This window comes from Panthera pardus, unplaced genomic scaffold, assembly GCF_024362965.1.
Source record: "Panthera pardus isolate Hobbes unplaced genomic scaffold, ASM2436296v1 HiC_scaffold_21, whole genome shotgun sequence".
Lineage (NCBI taxonomy): Eukaryota > Metazoa > Chordata > Mammalia > Carnivora > Felidae > Panthera > Panthera pardus.
The window spans coordinates 21,712,022-21,730,895 of NW_026526777.1; the positions used below are offsets into that span (position 1 = coordinate 21,712,022).

The following is an 18,874-nucleotide window of genomic DNA, read 5'->3' on the forward strand; positions in this document are numbered from 1 at the left end:
ATACCACTTCTTTATGTCCTTCATTTATCCATGGACACTTGGGCTGCTTTCATAGTTTGCCTATTGTAAATAATGCTGTAGTAAACATAGGGGTGCATGTATCCCTTTGAATTAGTGATTTTGTGTTCTTTGGATAAATACTGTAGTGCAATTACTGGATCATAGGGTACTTGTATTTTCAGTTTTTTGAGGAACCTCCATACTGTCTTCTGCAGTGGTTGCACCAGTGGTGCATTCCCACCAAAAATGCACGAGGGTTCCTTTTTCTCCATATTTTCACCAATACTTGTTTCCTGAGTTTTTGATTTTAGCCATTGGATATAAGGTGATAACTAATTGTGGTTTTCATTTTCATTTCCTTTATAAATGATTTTGAGCACCATTTCATGTATCTGTTGGCCATCTGTATGTCTTTGGAGAAATGTCTGTTCTTTCTTTAGCCCATTTTTTAATTAGAATATTTTTTTTCTGGATGTTGAGTTGTATCTGTTCTTTATGTATTTTGGATACTAACCCTTCATTGGATATGTCATTTGCAAACATCTCCCATTCAGTAAGTTGCCTTTTAGTTTTGTTGATTGTTTCCTTTGCTGTGCAGAATCTTTTTTGGGTGTAGTCCCAGTAGTTCATTTTTGCTTTTCTTTCCCTTGGCTCGGGAGACATACTAGAAAGATGTTGCTACAAGCAGTGTCAGAGAAATTACTTCCTATGCTCTCTTATAGGTTTTTATGGTTTTGGGTCTCATTTTTAGGTCTTTATTCTACTTTGAGTTTATTTTTGTGTATTGTGTAAGACAGTGTATTGTGTATTGGTCTGGTTTCATTCTTTCACATGTTGCTGTCTAGTTTTCCCAATACCATTTGTTGAAGAGCCTGTCTTTTTTTCCATTGCCTGTTCTTTTCTCTTGTCAAAGATTGACCATATAATTTTTGGTTTCTTTCTGGCTTTCCATTCTGTTCTCTTGATCTGTGTGTCTGTTTTTGTGCCAATTCCATATTGTTTCGATGACTGCAGCTTTGTAATATAACTTGAAGTCCGGAATGGTGGTGCCTCCAGTTTTGTTTTTGTTTTTCAAGATTTCTTTGGCTATTGGTGTCTTTTGTGGTTGCATACAAATTTTAGGATTGTTCTAGTTCTGTGAAAAATTATTTTGGTATTTTGATAGGGATTGCATGCAGTGCATAGATTGCTTTGGGAAGTGTAGGCAACGACATTTTGACAATATTTGTTCTTCCAACCCATGAGTGTGGAGTGTCTTTCCATTTCTTTGTGTCCTTTTCAATTTCTTTCATCAGTGTTTTGTAGTTTTGAGAGTATATGTCTTTCACCTCTTTGGTTAAGTTTATTCCTAGGTATTTTATTATTTTTAGTGCAGTGATAAATGGGATTGTTTACTTAATTTGTCTTTATGCTTCATTATTAGTGAATAGAAATACAATGGATTTCTGCACATGGATTTTCTATCCTACAACTGTACTGAATCCATTTATAAGCTCTAGTAGTTTTTTGGTGACCTATTCTGAGTTTTCTGTATATATTGTCATGTCATCTGCAAGTAGTGAAAATTTTACTCTCTTCTGATTGCTTTTGTTAAGATTTCCAGTTCTGTGTTGAATAAAAATGATGAGAGTGGACATCCTTGTCTTGGTCCTGATCTTAGGTGGAAAGCGCTGGTTTCCCCATTGAGTATGTTAGCTGGGGTTTTCATGTAAAGCCTTCACTATGTTGAGGTATGTTCCCTCTGTACCTACTGTGTTGAGGGTTTTTATCATGAATGGATGTTGTATTTTGTCAAATGCTTTTGTTGCATCTATTGAAATGATCATGCAGTTTTTATCCTTTCTCATGTTGATGTGATGTATCACATTGATCAATTTGCAAATATTGAACTACCTTCGCATCCCAGAAATAAATCCCACTTGATGGTTTTGAATGGTTTAAAAATTTTTTTGTTAATGTTTATTTTTGAAGGAAAGAGAGACAGAATGTGAGTGGGGGAGGGGCAGAGAGGGAGGGAGACACAGAATCTGAAGCAGACTCCAGGCTCTAAGCTGCCAGCACAGAGCCCGACTTGGGGCCCAAACTCACAAACTGCGAAATCATGACCTGAGCCGAAGTTGTGATCCCTGTGGTATTAGCGAACCAGTATAGGGCTTCCTTGGCCTTGAGTGTAGTCATTATAGGCATTTGCCAGAGATGCGGGAGCACTAAACTGTAGGGTGCTTTTCCTTTGTTGTCCCTGAGAAGCTTTGTCGGTGGGAGGAGCCTGAAGTGAGACTAGCGTCTGCCCCCGGTCTACTGGTGGGGCTGCAGTCTGAATCCTGCCTGTGTTTAATCCCCTCTTACCAGCACAGGAGTCATTTGGAGTTAGGCTAGCCCCTGTGGGTGCTGCTTCCACACTGCCAGACTTGTGGCCCTGGTTTAAATGGGCTCTGGCCAAGAGTGTATTAGAAAGCAGGACACATGGTACTTATGAGGTTTGCACACCAGCAGAGAGGTTGTGCTTCTGAATCAGCCCAGGTGTGCAATTTTAACAAGGCAGGTCTTTCACAGGTGGGGGCCTGCTACCCCTAGGACTGAGGCCTCACAAAGTGTACCTGTTGGGAAGGTTTGTTTTGGTCTTAGTGGGAGGGTACCTTCGGTACCAGGACTGAAGAAAGCCTGACTTAGAAAGGGCAGATCTGTGGAAGCCTAGCACTAGGGAGGGGTTTGGTGTAAGTCAGGGAGGGTCAGCCCTGTGCTGGTTTCCATAGGTGGCCTTGTGTTTATGTGGTGGGCTGGGGGAGGGAGATGGCACCTACCAGCCTCTTTGTTCTTGGGGAGTCTCCCAGCAATCTCTGTCCCTCTGAAATGAGTAAACTATTCTTCCTCCTTATGCCCAGGTGTTTGTCAAAATGGGGCTTCTGTGCTGTATCTTTGAGAGCTGTTTCTTGTGCTATCTCTTTGAGGGCCTGGACTGAGCTGCTTCTTGGCTACCTGGCTCTTCCAGAGCTGAGACTGCTGTTACTTAAAGTTCCAGTTTTTAAGTCCCACTCGTTGTAAGAACTCAAGAAATTCAGCCCCTTTGGTTTTCAAAGCAAATGATATGGAGAGTCATCTTTCCTGTGTGGGCTCACTGGTGTGAGACTGTTTCTCTTTCTTCCTCGGGTTCCTGTGGATAGACCCATGGGGTCCATTTAGCTCCTCACCATGTCTCTGCCTGTCTTACCCTCTTCATGTGGCCTCTTTTCCACATTTAATTGTAGAGTTTGTTCTGACAGTCTTCCAGTAATTTTCTTGGTTATTTATACTGATGTGAGCATTAGCTAGTTGTACCCATGGGCATAAGGTAAGATTAGGGTCCTCCTACTTGGCCATCTTCCCAGCCTTCTGTAAATATTAATAAGGTTTTATCTTTGCTTTTTTTTCTTTGGTGAATTGTCCATTTTGTGTTCGGATAGTTGGCAACTTATTAATTTATTTTAGCTCTTTACATACCAAGTGTGTTAACATTATTTCATATTTTGTCAGTATGTTTTGCCTCTCAACTTTGATTTTTTTTTTTTTTTTTTTTGGGAAATGAAGCTTTGTACTCTTATATAGCCAAATCTATCAATCTTGTTTTTAAAGATTCTTCCTTGGTAATCTTAAGTAGAAAGAAACTGCTTATCCAATATATGGTAAATGTTTGCCAAATTTTATTTAGTATTTTGTTTTTATTTTTATTTTAGTTTATTTTTTAAAATATTATTTTGAGAGAGAGTGTGTTTGTGAGTGGAAGAGGGGCAGAGAGAGAGGGAGAGGAGGAGGAAGAGGGAGAGGGAGGGAGGGGAGGGGAGAGAGAGAATCCCAAGCAGGTTCTGTGTTGTCAGCACAGAGCCCGACTTGGAGCTCAATCCCATGAACTGTGAGATCCTGACCTGAGCCAAAATCAAGAGTCGGATGCTTAACCATCCAGGTTAATAACCCCAATTTTTATTTTGTTGGTAAATCAAATGTTTGTATACATTCTTAACTGAAGATGTAGATGTAGTTTTTTTCCCCATCTAATTAAATAAGTGTGAATTTATTAATTTATATATTCAGATTTACAATGCTAGTTTCATATCACAATGCCCTATGATTTCTTTTATATACCAGGATCATCTTCTTATTAGGCTCTTTATTTCATTTGTTTGTCCCTTAGGCTAGTATTTTTATTCTACTCCTAAATAGTATTTTGAAAAGTTTTATAGACCCTTGAAAAGAAGTATACTCAGTGCTTATAGGGCTCAAAATTAGACCTCTTAAAGATAAGTGTCTATTAAGTCATCCTTATTAGTTATAGTTTTCTAATTCTCTGCATCCTTACTTTTTCTGACCCTGTGGTCTTTGCCTGAGGATGGCATGTCCATGCTTCTGTCTGCTTTTTAAAAGCATTTGCTTTATGTAGTTCACTGTTAGGGTGTCTGATAAGTAGCCATTCAGGCCAAATCATTTTTATAGATTGCATTTGTATTAATATAAAACAACCCTCTTTATGACACAAGATAGCTTTGCCTTGAATTTGACTCTTTCTGATATAGGTATGGTCATACATTTTATTGTTCCACCTAATATATCTTTGACTTTCCTCTTGCTTTTCATTTTCTGTGTATTTTTGTCTTCAGTTGCTGCTCGTGAGTGATATTGTTGTTTACACATTTTTTTTAAATGGCCTAATTTTTGTGTGTGTATGTTGTCTTCTCTATTTTATGTTCTTAAAATAATAATATGGCACCTTTTTTGGCCTTTTGTTAGACTGTACTTGCTTACCAGCCGGTGAGACTATAAGTCAGTAGCATAATATACAGTCCTAGCAAATAAGAACTCTCCCGTATACGTTAGGTCACAGTATTTCCTGGGCAGAAACCTTATTTCTGAGCCTTTTAGTTAAAAAGCTAGACCTATGACAACCCGTATCTCTACCTCGAGAGCAGTTTTATGTTTACGGTCCTTAGTCCTATGCCACTGTCAGAGGCATCCAACGAGTGCGTCTCTACTGGATTGGGGTGCAGTCTTCACTTTCCTCCTTACTGTCTTTTTCTGATACTTAACAATTTAGTACAGAGGAAGCTACAGTTTGCAATGTGCATTTCGACCCCTTTCCTCCTGTGTGGGGTCTTGGTACATGACAAACACTTCATCCCAGGATGCATCAACCATGGTTAGCACCCAATACTTCCTGACTTACTGATTTCTCAAGGGTAAAGTTATGAATTTTAAGTGAAGTGAAAAATAATGCCTTAGAGCCCCTTTCTCTGGTTGTCTGAAAAATCTGTATACATGGGTACAAAGATGCAGTACCAAGCCTAGGTGTTGGCTTTGAGTGTGTACTTGCAATAACGTCTTTATGCTGTAGAGCGTGCATTGGAGTTAGCTACTGACAATTTCCATTATAGCTTTCCAGATTTCATAATTAGATAATCTTGGGGGGTATTTCAACAACAGGTGTGCTTTCACTCGTTCCTAAAACAATTATTTAGTGTATGAAACGACACTTTTTCTGAATCTTTAAATGTATTTTACTAAATAATTCCTAACCAAGCCTCATCGAAAACTGGCACTTGGCCCTTCTCACGTTACCACTATACCTGGATGATTAGAAGAGTGGTCTCCCCATATTTTCTTCTCTCCCTAGTGAAGCTTGCCTTGTTTACAGCTGCCAAGTTAATGTTCTTCTAAAATTCTTGTGGCTTTTACTCCGTGCATCCACCCCAGTTTGGCATGGAAGGCTGCCATCATTTGATTTCAGCCTTTTCCTATGATGCTTTTCTGTTGTACCAGATTGTACTACTATCTGTGCTGTGACATTCCTGTTTTCTACTCCCATGTCTTCACGCCTTGTTCTCTAGCTGGAATGTAGTTCTTTTTCTGTTGCTGCCAGCTGTAAAAATGCCTTTCTGGTCTTCTCTGCTGATCTTAGCAGAACCTACAGAACCTGATTTCTCGGTTGCACACAGACCATTTTCAACTTTGCTGTTCTATAGCGCTCTGTTCTTGTGTATCTTGTGTTATTACTTGTGTATCTTGTGTATCTTGTGTTATTACTTGTTTACTCCGCTGTTTTCATCCAACATCTCTATTCCCTCTCTATTCCCTAACTGCCTGGTACCACTTTATAAGTAATTTGTTAGGTTGAAATTGGGACACTTGAAAAGTTTGACCAACTGTGACCATTAATTGCTGTGTGGTTTCAGTAGTCACTTAGCCCCTGTGTGCTTCTGTGTGATGCCATAAAAAATGGAAGTGAAAATGGAGCTCACCTGTCTACTCTTCAAGGGTATGATTTTTGCTCTTTGACAGTTTTTCATCAAAATGTTAAAATGAATTCTCCCCCTTCTACCCCATTAGCTACTGTCTGGTAACCTTTCTACATCCTAGGGTGGATTTTCTCATTGTTCCATTTTCCTTTTGTGCCCTGAATTAGCATCATTGCAGCATAAGAGCTTGTAAATCTCTTTTGGGATTTTGATCCAGTAAAGCTTATGGACCTTCTAAGATCTTATTTTAGACATGGAAGAAATGAATTGTCTAGTCATTAAATTTGAAATTTTTATGTGAAAAGTCAAAGAATTTGTATAAGTACTAACATTAGAAATCCTCTTTCCCCGATTCCAGGTATGTGGAAACACTGTAGTGGAGATTTTACAAAAAGCCCTCTCCAGGGCCTGGGGGATGAGCTGATACTCTGGGGTTGCCTGTTTCCATCCCCATAGCACACGACAAACTGTTCTCCACGTTTTAGTGCTTGAATCACTTCACGTTTTTCCTTTACATTCCCTTCACTCATCCTCTGAGGAGACCCTTTATTCAGATTTTTGCTTCCTTTTTTGAAACTTCTGCATGCTTTTTATATTTTCTCCTAGTGCCCACGTTATTTTTCGTTTTTCTTTTTAGGTGCAGCCGAAGACTCTTCGCAGAATTTCAGAAGTTCTCAATTCCAATGTTCGCATTAAAGAAAAAATGATAGAGCAAGTGCTTTGATGTATAAATCTTGCTGTTTTCTCTTTGGTACCCTCCCATCCTTTCTATGGGTTTTAGAGCCTACTTTCACATTAAGATTTGAGTGTTGGCTATGTGTGTATTATTTTATCAAAATTCAAACTGATACCTATTTAATCCCTAAATGGTGGATCTATAGTAACAAACAATACATGTTAATAATTATTTTCATTGTTTTGTTAGTGATGGCTGCTCAACATCAATGTGCATCACTTTAGAAGATTTGATAAATTAGATGGGTTTCTAATTAGATAGCCTCTCCTCAGTGGATTGATTCTCTCTGATGGGAAGTGAAGATAGAGAACAGCAATGTTTGTTGTGGCAGGTATTTTAAGTGCTTCCTACATGTTATCTTAGTTCATGCCAGATGACATTTTTCAGATAAGAACATGGAAGCAAAGTGGTTGGGATATTCTTTTTATAACTGCTTGGAGAGAGTTGGATACAATATAAAAGGGGAAATCTACAGGAGACTGTATTGTATCAAATCTTTTTCTCAAGTTTATATACCTATAGTGGTAGGCCAGACATAATTATTTTAGGAAGTCCTTGACATTGTTTCCAAATTGTCTATTTTGCTTTGTTCATCACTATTGCCTAATAAATGGAGGTCAAGAAAGTGAAACTCCATTCACTTGACGTCTCAAATCATTCTTCTTTGGTCTAGTGGTTGCTTTTCTGTTGATGTAAACATACGAAAGTTGAGAAATCTAGACCACAGCCTGTCTTCTCTCAGACTGAGTCTTTTGGTTTAGTGTGTCCTCAGTGTGGCGACAACTCCCACTAAAATTCTCCAGGGGTGTTTTATCTGTATTCCTGGATGGCCCCTGATTTGTACTGGGCTGGAGTCTTGGTGGTCATTGGTGAAGAGTCTCTTAAAATGAATAAGCAGATTGTTAAAGCACAAAGAACACAGGTTTAGAAAGTTCCATCATCTCTTTTGCTCTATAATTAAGGGTGAAAGAAAAATTCAGTCTAGATATTCCTTGAAATGGTGATAGGACTGTATCAGCTTCTATAGATGGAAAATTAGCTTCTGTTCTTCACTGTTGACCTTGAAAGGGAAGGGAGATGAGAACTAGTATTAAATGAATGACTTTCTTGCCAGCCCCAGGGGCAGTGGGCTCTGTGATAATTGTCTTGAAGCAGGGATCTGAGTCAGGTAAGTCTGAGTCTGTCCTAGTCTGACCTATTCTTTGCCTGACCTTAGTTTTGGGACTCTACAAAGCATCAAGAAGCTGGGGTTGCAGGTAATCCTAATTTTGGTTCATTACCTGGCAGGTAGGAGAGAGGGTGGTAGTGTGGTGGGAGAAACAAATACACAGATATTTCTCCTCCCTTATCTCCTGATAATAAGTTACTATTTCTAGGAATGTGTGTTTTTTTCAGTACTTCCAAAATTTTTTTGCAGAATATCATTTATAATATCATTAAAAATATTTTAGCTAATGTCCTCTTTTCATTTCCAATTTTTATTTGTACCTTTTTTTTCTGGAAGATTCTATGGTCTTGATTTGAGTGCTTAACTCATTAATTCAGCCTTTTATGGGATATAAACAGTAAGGATTTTTAAAATTTCCTTGAGCTCTGTTTTAGCTGCATCCCCCAAATTTTGATATGTAGAATTTTGTGATTCTGTTTTAAATTGTTTTCTAAATATCTTTTTCAGTCAAGTTGGGCTTCCCTAAGAAAATACTACAGACTGGTGATTTAACCGAAATTTTGTCCTGGTTCTGGAGGCTGGAAGTCTGAGATAAGGGTGTCAGCGTGGTTGATTTCTGATGAGGGCTGCCTTCCTGCTGTATTATGTTATTAGGTATATGTATGTTTAGAATTGTATCTTCCTGATTGTTTGAGCAATTATAATTATACATGCATTTTGGAATTTAGTAATGCTTTTTTAAAGTATATTTGCTATTCACTTAGATACATGAGCTAATTTGGTTTACGTATCTAGTCTTTTTCCATTCTAACAGTTTATTGGTCCTTCACTTTCCAATTTTTTGTCTTTTTTTTTTTTTTACCATGTTTCAATTACTTTTTTATTTCCATTTCTTCCCAGTGGTATTTATTTATATCTTCTATTCCTATTCTTAAAATATGTACCTGAGAAATCAGTACACTTAATAATTTAAAGTCAGACTTAAATCAATATGTCTTATCTCCCAATAAAGGGCCTTTAATTCAGATCTCTTTGCTCCTGATGTATATCCTGTTTTGGTCTATGTTATTTCTGTTTTGTTTTCCTTTTAACCCCACTCATCAGGCATTGCTACTGTTGTGTTACTCAGACGATATTGTTATGTAAATTTATCCACACATCACTTCCTTTTTCTTCATTCTTTATTACATTTCAGACCCCGGGTATAAGGTTTATGTTCCATGCCCCCATCCTTCCTGTGATGGATGTGTTAGAGTCTCTTGGTACAGAACTTTATCAGGGTGATGTTCTGAAATACAGCACCTTCATCCTCTGTGGCCTCCTTGTTTCTTGATAAGATTTTGTTTTCTTGGGTAAACTGAAAACACATGTATTTTCTTCTTGCTAGTTTCTCAAATTTTTTAAAATGTGGTTTCCTTAAATGAGCAATGGAGGAGTTGACATTGACCTACAGAAAAACTTTGACATTAAACAGTTCTCAATCTAAAAGTATTTCACCGTTACCTTTTTCCACCTTAATTTCCTGACAGCATTTTGCTTATGACCTAATTACAAAATCTACTCCTAGGTAATGTCTTGAAGTGGTTCGATAACCTGTCCTAGCATGTCAGAAAATATTAAGTAATTTCAAAACATGGAGGTTTAAAAAAATTGAGAAAGAAGCTATTTTGGCTTCTTAATACCTATGAGAGAAGCTTTTAAAATGCTTTGGATGTGTCTTTGTGCAAAAGTCCTGTTAAAAATGATGAAATAATGGCTAGACCAAAGTCAGTAAGAGCTAACCACAAATGATGAACAGGAATAACTGCTTTTAATTGAGGTGGCATAGCTAAATTGGCATTTTTGTACTCATTTGTATTCTTCAGACGTTTGACAGAGTACTACGGCCAACTGTAGGCCTTTTGGGCAGATACGATGCTTACTTTTACCAGGGTTGTACACTGGATTACTATCTCCGCAGATATTCCAACAGTGATGATACTCACCTAGTTTGCCTTTTTCACCACCAGAATTGTGCAATTTTGTTTTGTGGTTCATTGTGGTCTTCTAAATAGAGCAGCAGTATGAAGAACAGTCACTTTGTAACTGTAAAGATAACAAGATGTGACTTGAGAATGTTACATCCTGTATCATACACTACATACTTCACTGAATCATAGACACACCCACACGTGCATGTACACATGAAATTGGCAAACTTGAAATGATGTCCAACATGTTTCTGGTGTTAATTTTTAACATCTCTTCACCAGAGAATTGGTGTTACTTTTGGCAACTATGTCTCAGGGAGCTGTCATCATTCTCGTCCATTTCATATTCTCTCTGATCTTCCTTCTATATTAGCTTCTGCTGTAGTTCAGAGTGTGGCTTTTTAATACCAGATATTTCTTAATTCTCCACTTGGTTGGCTGAAACCAAATTATAAGACAATAGTGTCCTTCCTTTGTTTCTGAGGCGGTGCTCTGCTGAAGGGTGGCTCTGTTTCCCCCAGGTGGCTTCCCTCTTTCTGGGGGGTGATGGTGGTAGATTCTCCTTGAGTGCTTTTACCCCCCAGTTAGTTGCTATGACACAAACCCAAGAGTCCTCCTCTTGCCTCCTATGACCAAGTAGGTGATTATATCTCTCTAATTTTAGATTCCCAAATGCTTGTTAACTTATCCACTCTTATTTGTTCTATCATTGTTCTTAGTGCTGTGGTTCCCAGAACCCCGGATACAAGGGAATGATGATTTTAGAGTGAGCTATTCAAAATGCAGTTCTGACCTTCTCATTCCCTGGCTTACTGTTAGAACACCTCTTGAGAAGGACCTATTAAAAAGCAGAAACTCACCATGACTCAGCCCCTGCTTTATTTCTCTAGTGTTTTCTGTTTTTCCTGTCTTGACCAACCTTTGCATTTTATGCTGTAGTGCTTCTAAAATGGTTTTCACCATCTATCAAGCTGCCTTTAATCATGCAATGTTTTCTGTTGGGAATGTCCTTTATGCCCTTTTCCATCTAATTCCTATTCATCTCTGTAGTCTCAGTTTCTGTATCTTCATCCCTATGAAACCTCCACCTGGAGGCTCCAGACTTCACACTGAGTTAAGTAGCCCTGTGTGTTCCAGGAGCACGCGGGATTGTATGCATAATGTTGAAATGATAGACTTACAGGTCTTTCCCTCCCTCCACACAACATACTTTTCTGGCTTGAGGAGTCTCTCTTATTCACTTGTGTATATCCAGCCTTTCACATAGTATGTGCATTAAAAATAGCTAAATATGTAATTTCTTACATAGATCTAAATTGAATCTTATAAAAGACTCCCAATATCATCCAATAGGATCTTCAAATTTATTCACAGGATAACTTCAAAAGATGAAAATTTGCTCCCACTGAGGATATTAAATAGAATATGCTGTACGTTTTGAAGGCAATGCGAAAGGGCAATTTTAAAGAATTTTGAATATGGCTTGCATTGTGAAAATAAACCTCGTATCTCCCCCAGATGACCAATTTCAAGAAGTAAACAGCCATTTAGATGTGTTTGTTAAAAAACCTAACAATTTTATGTTTTATCGTTCCTCTTTTTTTATAGTTGTACCAACACTTGAATCTAAGGAAGTGTGATTTGGCAATGTAAGGCTCCAGTGGAATGAGGCCAAACAGGGAGGAAAGGGTAACTTAAATTATTTAAAGATCAGTGAATTATGATCATAATAAAAACCATGAGTTTCCCTGAGGTTGTCATCAGGTCTAACATCCATTCTGTGCTTTGTCTTTTATTCTGTCTTAAATCCTTTCCTTCTGCGTTGTGTCTTTGGTTGTGTCTTAATGTCTTTTTTCCCCCTGCTGGTGTGTGTGTGTGTGTGTGTGTGTGTGTGTGTGTGTGTCACTTTATCTCCTGCATTTGAGCAGGTGTGACATCCCCTACACCATTTAGGAAGACAGGGTTGTGTTTAAGAGGACAGGCACAGCTGAAGCATGTTATTAAGTGAAGACTAAAAACTAGTAAGAATGTAAATCATCCAACAAATTGTTCATCATTAATTCTTGATGCCAGTTTGAGGTAGGAGAATAAAAATCTTTACCTCCTACCAAGTGCACTGTGAAAATTCTCAAATTTATTTTGATAGATCTATGTTGCAGTAAATCACACAGGACCACAACTCTTATAAATTAAACAAAAGCGTTACTGAAGACGGACTTAACAATAATAGGAGATACACTTAGTTTTCTTTTATGTTTTATGGTAGTACATAAATTTGCTGGTAAGAGACCTGGTTCTCAGTTATCTAAAGAAAGGAAACAGAAGATATTTGGCCAAAGTAAAGTTCTAAAAAACCTATTTTCACGGACTTCTAGATAAATCCTTGCTTGTATGAGAAGATTCTGGTTGCTTCCTGAAGATTTGTAGGTTTCCAGTGACATTCTACAGCTGAGGGTTTAGTGGGGGAACTGTTCCATTAAGGCATAACTTTCCTGAGGTAAAACGATACACACTGAGTTGAGAAGATACGGGAGTATGTGTGGGGGTGTGTGTGTATGTGATTTTCTGTCCCTTTCTAAGGGGACCAATGAACTTGCTGAGGCTATTGCAGTATGACACTAAGTGAGTGGAATTGGGGGGTGGGGTGGAATCAGTTAACTGGTTATTTCCTATAGCCCAAACAGTTCTTTTTTTTTTTTTTTTTTTTTTTTTTTTTTTTTTTTACCTGAACCTTGATCTAGTTGCACTGATTAGACTTGTTAATGGAAGTTCTTGTACAAAACACCCATTGTATATCATGGAGAGTATAGAATCACAAGAACGGTATATAGTATATAGTAGAGAGTATAGAAACCAAGAACTCATGAGTTTCCTTAGTGTAAAGACAGGTCACTGGGTGGACTTTGGTAGGATAGAACCTTCACTGACTTTAAGCCTGCTGGAGAAGTGCTGGTGCCTCAGTTTTCTTAAACACAAACATCATTGATTTGATATTCAGAGGATTTTTAATCTGTGTGGTGTTCAGTTCAGAGTCTTTAATGAGAACTCGTCTCATATGAGAAATCTAAAGTGGAAACAGACTAACTGTATCACAAATTTTATCCTGCAGTGAAAGGAAAGCTCATGTACATAAAGGGAAAGCCTATCTTTTTTTGGTCTCCGTTGTTGTTGCCTGGCAGAGAGGAGTGGAAGAGGTCGTGTAGCAGTCAATGAACAAAATCATCTGTTATTTAAAAATTTTTTTCAATCTTTATTTTTGAGAGAGAGAGAGAGTGAGCGAGTGTGAGCAGAGGAGGGGTAGAGAGAGAGGTAGACACAGAATCTGAAGCAGGCTCCAGGCTCAGAGCTGTCAGCACGGAGCCTGATGTGGGGCTCGAACCCACAGACCACAAGATCATGATCTGAGCTGAAGTTGGACGATTAACTGACAGAGCCATACAGGCGCCCCAATCATCTGTTATTTTAAATGTAGGAGGATTATGAGACAAATTGTGCCTTACATGAATGGCTTCCCCACGCCCCCCACCCCCACCCCTGCACTGTAATTACTATCTGGATGTTTGACCAACATTTCTTGAGTTTATTTTGGGGATTGAATACAACAGCAATGCAAACCTGCAACCATTGTGTAGTGCCCAGAGACCAAATTTTGTGTGGAAATAATGCACAACAGGGAAATAAAGCTGAGTGAGTGGGATGAAATCCTCTTTTCAGAAAAGTAATCTTTAACTTATTAAAGTTTTTAAACTCCTAAGTTTTTGATGAGCTTGTTTTAAAATCTATGGGGGGAAAATTAACAGCCTAAAATGCTGACAGCATTAAAAAAACAGCAAGAAACACTTGATTCCTCAAAGACTCCTTCCCTCACCCCTCAAATAGTTTGATTTTCCTATTTATCTTCTTTGTATTTTGATAAAAAAGAAGAGAACCCTTTGAGAGGACAATTTTGAGGTCTTAATCCATACTTCTTTCCAGTTTATCTTTTACATTCAAAATAAACACACCTTTAAAAGAATCCTTTTTGGTACTAGAGAGCTAAATGCTAAGCTTAGGTATCAGCAGCTAATTAGCTTCACATCTAGGGGGGATTGTCAATGAACTCCATCTCCTGAATATTTATTGAAGGATTTGTGAAGAATAAGCTATTTTCAGAAAACTGGAGCCTATTGCCAGTCAGTTGAATGGGAGGAGACATGTACACGGCCCATCACAAACCTGACTTAGAGATTCAAACAATAAAATTCAGTCTCTGCATCGTAGTGAGAGCACACCATCTCTGTCTCATGTTGAATGTTGTTCATTTCAGCATCTTAACTGACTTCTCTTTTTGAAGAGATTGGACAACATGCTCTGGAAATCCTGTGCCAGTTCTGGTGTTCTTGAATCACACTATGGCTTTTGTCACCTTCTTTGCTGTTGTTCTGTGCCATCTTGGGCTAGGAAAGTGTGCCATTGTGTCTTAGGGAACCCTCAAAATGGGTGAACTGCTACACATAATCTGTAATTTTGGTGTGGTGGGACTGTGTGGTCTGTTACGGACCTTGTTAATGCCTAGAGTTTCTATACTGCCCTCCACCTCTACCCCTGCCTTTGCCAAGGCCACTGCTGGTATCTCCATAGCCTCCTGCACACTTCCCGCTGCTGCTTTGCCAACAAAATTGCCACCTGTTCCAGCACAACCAGTTGCACCAAGGCTGTCATAGCGTCTGATGCCAGCTGCCTTCAGTAGTGATGTTGCCAATGCTGTTCTGTCCTCAGAGGGGCCTCTCACCTTTTTTTATTTTAGCAGAAAGACCCAAGTCAAAATCACCATGAAAACCAACCTAGAACATACTTGTTCCCTGGGGACTCACGTAGCTCTAATAGCGTACTTTGTATTTTCCTGATCTGGGAGCTGAGAATTCAGAGGATCTTGACATCTTAGATTTTCCATAATCCTCTTATTGGGCCATGTCCTGCTTCCTCACCAGTCTGAGGAAAATTGGTGAGTACCGAGAAGAGATACCCAGAGGCACAACCTTACCATCAGTTGAATTCGATTAATCCCGAGTAAGCTCGAGATTCAAGTTTACTGGTGAGGAAAACAGAGTCCTTGATATTCCTCCTGCTGATTAGGGTGCAGGAAGAGAAGCACAAGAATAGGTAACATCAGTGTGTCCAGCAGGGGATCAGGGACTACATGCTCGAGCAAAACCAGGAATTCTTGGGGATTGTTTTTTTGGGAGATAAGTGGGAAAATTTTAAACTCAAGCCCAAGTTTCTAACTTACAGAATTGATGGAGATCTCAACAGTAGTAGAAAACCAGAAAGAGGAGTACGTTAAGAGAATGTGCATTTAAACCTGCTCATTTTTTGTTTTCCATGGGATATAAGGATAAATATATCTGGGAGGAATCAGGAAATTCTTGGGGAGGCTAGGTTACATATACATCTTTGGGGAAAAATTAGAAGTGATAGAATGGGCAAGACTCTCAGGAAGGATAAGGTGATAAAATATGAGGAGAGAAAGAGGGACTTAGATTTGTATGGAAGAAGGATGAAACCATGGGTAGAAAAATAAGAATGACAGAGGTAAAGTTGAGATAGTAATGCCATGGAAATGATTGGGGGGAGAGTGTTTTAGGAAGAAAGGAATGATGATCAGATCATGTGTAGACATCAAGAATAATAGCTGGTATGAAAACTGTTATTTGATAATTAATGTCCCATTTCTTAGAGTTAGTTCATTAGAGTGCTGATAACCAAACCTCTATTACAGTAAAGAGCCAAGTTGATAATAAGGCAAACAGAGTGCACCCACATGTATTATGCAAGGTTTTAAAAATGTTTTATGGGATTTTTTTTTCTCAAGAGTGTGTTAAGGTTATAATCACACAATTGTGCAAAGATGCAGGGAGAAAAATGTTGACTGCAGCGTTGTTGACAATAGTAGACAATTGGACAAGTGGTTAAAAAACAATTAGTTTAACCAATACCAGAGATTTGGTTAAATACTCTATACCGTCAAATAAAATAGAACCATTTTAATGGTGACGAAGGTTTTCTTTAATTCACATGGAAAATACTTGTCAGTGAGACCTACGTGTACAGTTTATGATCAATGTTTATTAAAGATATTATGTGTTGGTGAATACCTTTAAATGTTGGTTATTACTGGGTGGTGAGATAATACAGTTTTCTCTTTAACTTTCTATTTTGTAATTTTTAAGTAACCATGGTTACTATTGTAATAAAAACATGTGAATGGATGTGAGACAATAGCCCGAAGAGAGATCAGTGACTAAATGAATTCAAGATGGAGAGGATTTGGGGCTTGGGAAATTGGGCACAGATCTAGTCAAGAAGAAAAAGGAAATGTGAGGGAGAAACACAAAGATGAAGAGGAATAACTTGATGAAGCAAGATTCTGGAAAAATGTGCAGAGGGCAGGGCTCAGGTTGGATTTAATTCCAGAAAGGAGGAAAATTTCTTCCAAAGTTCAAGGAAAAGGAGATCAGCTGACTAAAAATGTGGAAACATTTTTATTTTGACATGGACAGATGAAAAATTGAGATAGCACACGTGAGATGGACTGTCTAAAATTTTTAAGATGAAGTTCTGAGCTAACGGTAAGAGGATATGGAGACTTGAAAGAAATCAAGATCCTTTGGGATGCAGAATCACCATAGAGAAGCAGTGACGGAGGAAAAATGTGTGTATGGCTGCCATTGGACAGCCTGAATTTCCAGTATAAAATTTTAATGCCTTTAGGTGTTAATAGAGTTAAAGCCAGTCTTCTCCTCTATGTCAGCTTTAGAGTCCAGAAAAGTGAAGGACTACTTCTGCGCTAATCACAAGTGATACTGAGCTGCTATTGATGCAAACACTGTTTGGGAATAAAAAAAAATACGTTGACAAAGCTAGATGAAAGCATAGATACTCTTAATCAAGTACAGAAACTGTGTCATCACAGAATACATTTTTTAAGAACATAGACATATCATTCCTGATAGTAGGTATTTTATTAGGCTACTAAGTTCTTGGGATCTTCAGCTTTTACAACCAAACTTGCTTGGCTGGGTTTCCTAGTTTTGCTTCCCACATCCTTGCAACGTTTCATTAGCTTGAATTGGGGGGTGGCTTTGTCTCTTGACTTTGGAAGAATTGGTAGGAAGGTGTTTCTCCTGCCTCCCTTAATGGGATTCAGGTTAGGAACGTCACTCAAGGGCATTTTCAATATTTTTGAATTCTGTGGGGGAAAATTAACCTGGTTTAAATATATCGATAGGCAGTTAATCAGCTGTTGGCACACGTTTTCATTTCCTGTCAGGTTATAACACACAGACTGTTCTTAGAAGAAGTGCTGCATTGTAGAAGAGCTAAGACTGATAGTCCGAAGTCCATTCTGTGTTGTAAATGGAAAGGGGGCAGAGCAGGAAGCATAAAGATTAAAGGGAAGATGGAATGACTTTTTTCATCCTGTCAAATGACTGTTTATATTGGGCAATACTGCAGGCTTGTAGGTTCAGCTTGGAAGTTCTTCAAATCAGAGAAGCCATTTAATACATAATAGAGAACTGTACCGGCAAGTCATTTATAAAAATGAAAACATTTCCTATCTGCTTTTTCACAGAACACGTTTCTCACTTCTGAGACATGGCTGTTTTTTGCTCAGATCAAGGAAATACGAACTACTGGAGCTCCATGTTCAATGAATTAAAGACGTTAGACATGTCTATTTAGTTTGTTTTGATATATACATTTGGTTATAAACATTCAATTAAACATGCATTTATTTGTATCTGACAATCATTGACCCCTGATTACATACTCAGTTGGTGAGATGATACACTAAATTGAAAAGTCTGATAGCTTTAAATCATAAAGACTTCTAGATCCTGCTCCTGGCAACCGTTTTGGGCTGAAAGGACAAAATAAGTTTTTACACACAGAGCTCCTTTATTTTAATCGAATCCATTACTAAAGGCGTTACAATAACAGTTCTTGTTTTAAGTTTGATCATTTGATACCCAGGGTAAATTGACTTTCTCAAGGTCAAGAATGAGTTTGAGTAACTAGAATAAGCATTTCCTTTCTGGATGGCATCTTGGTCTGTTGTGATGTCTTCTGATACTTTGTGCTAACTCTGCATTTTTTAGGACTTGGGCTTGTCTGAGGGTAACAGTGAAAGAAAAAGGAACAGGAGGCAATCAGGTGCTGCTACATGTAAGGATGTTAAGACTGGGGGTGAGAGAGGGCATAGCTTCAGTGTCTGCTTAAGTTAGTTTCTCTGAAGTTCACTTTTTTTTCTATCTGTAAAACAGGGTACCACAATAATTTCCTGTTAAGATTTTGTCATTTCATTTACCTCTCCTTTTCCCTCACCCCTCTCGTACATGCACATATACATATAAGTCTTTCTAAGAAGTTATTAGGAAAAATAGTTTGCATAACTGTAGAACAGCTGCTATTAAATGGTGAGGTCTTTGGTTGAGTGCCATATTAAAGCACTGAGTGAATTCAATCTTTTCTTAACGTCAAGACCACCAGAAGACTATTCCGCCCCCCCCCCCCCTTTTGGTGGTGACTTACACAGTAGCATTGTAAATGCAAGCTCTGTGGTAGGCAAATTGATTCTGAAAATACAATTCTTTTACTAAATGTTCTTCCAGCTTGTTTTATAAATTTACTTAGTTGGAATAGGAAAACAACTTTTTTTGTCGTTGTTGATTTACAATGATTTCTTCGATCTCTGCGTTTA

The 18,874-nt window shown here is 38.2% G+C and overlaps 2 long non-coding RNA genes across 2 annotated transcripts in view; both read left to right on the plus strand.

Moving 5' to 3' along the window:
• LOC109276545 (uncharacterized) overlaps positions 1-18,874 on the plus strand; it is a 142,309-nt gene that overhangs the window by 91,878 nt on the left and 31,557 nt on the right. The window lies entirely within an intron of this gene.
• LOC109276690 (uncharacterized) lies at positions 14,826-17,849 on the plus strand. The gene is made up of 2 exons (XR_002084794.2): positions 14,826-15,118; positions 17,747-17,849. It is a non-coding gene; the product is annotated as an uncharacterized LOC109276690 (long non-coding RNA).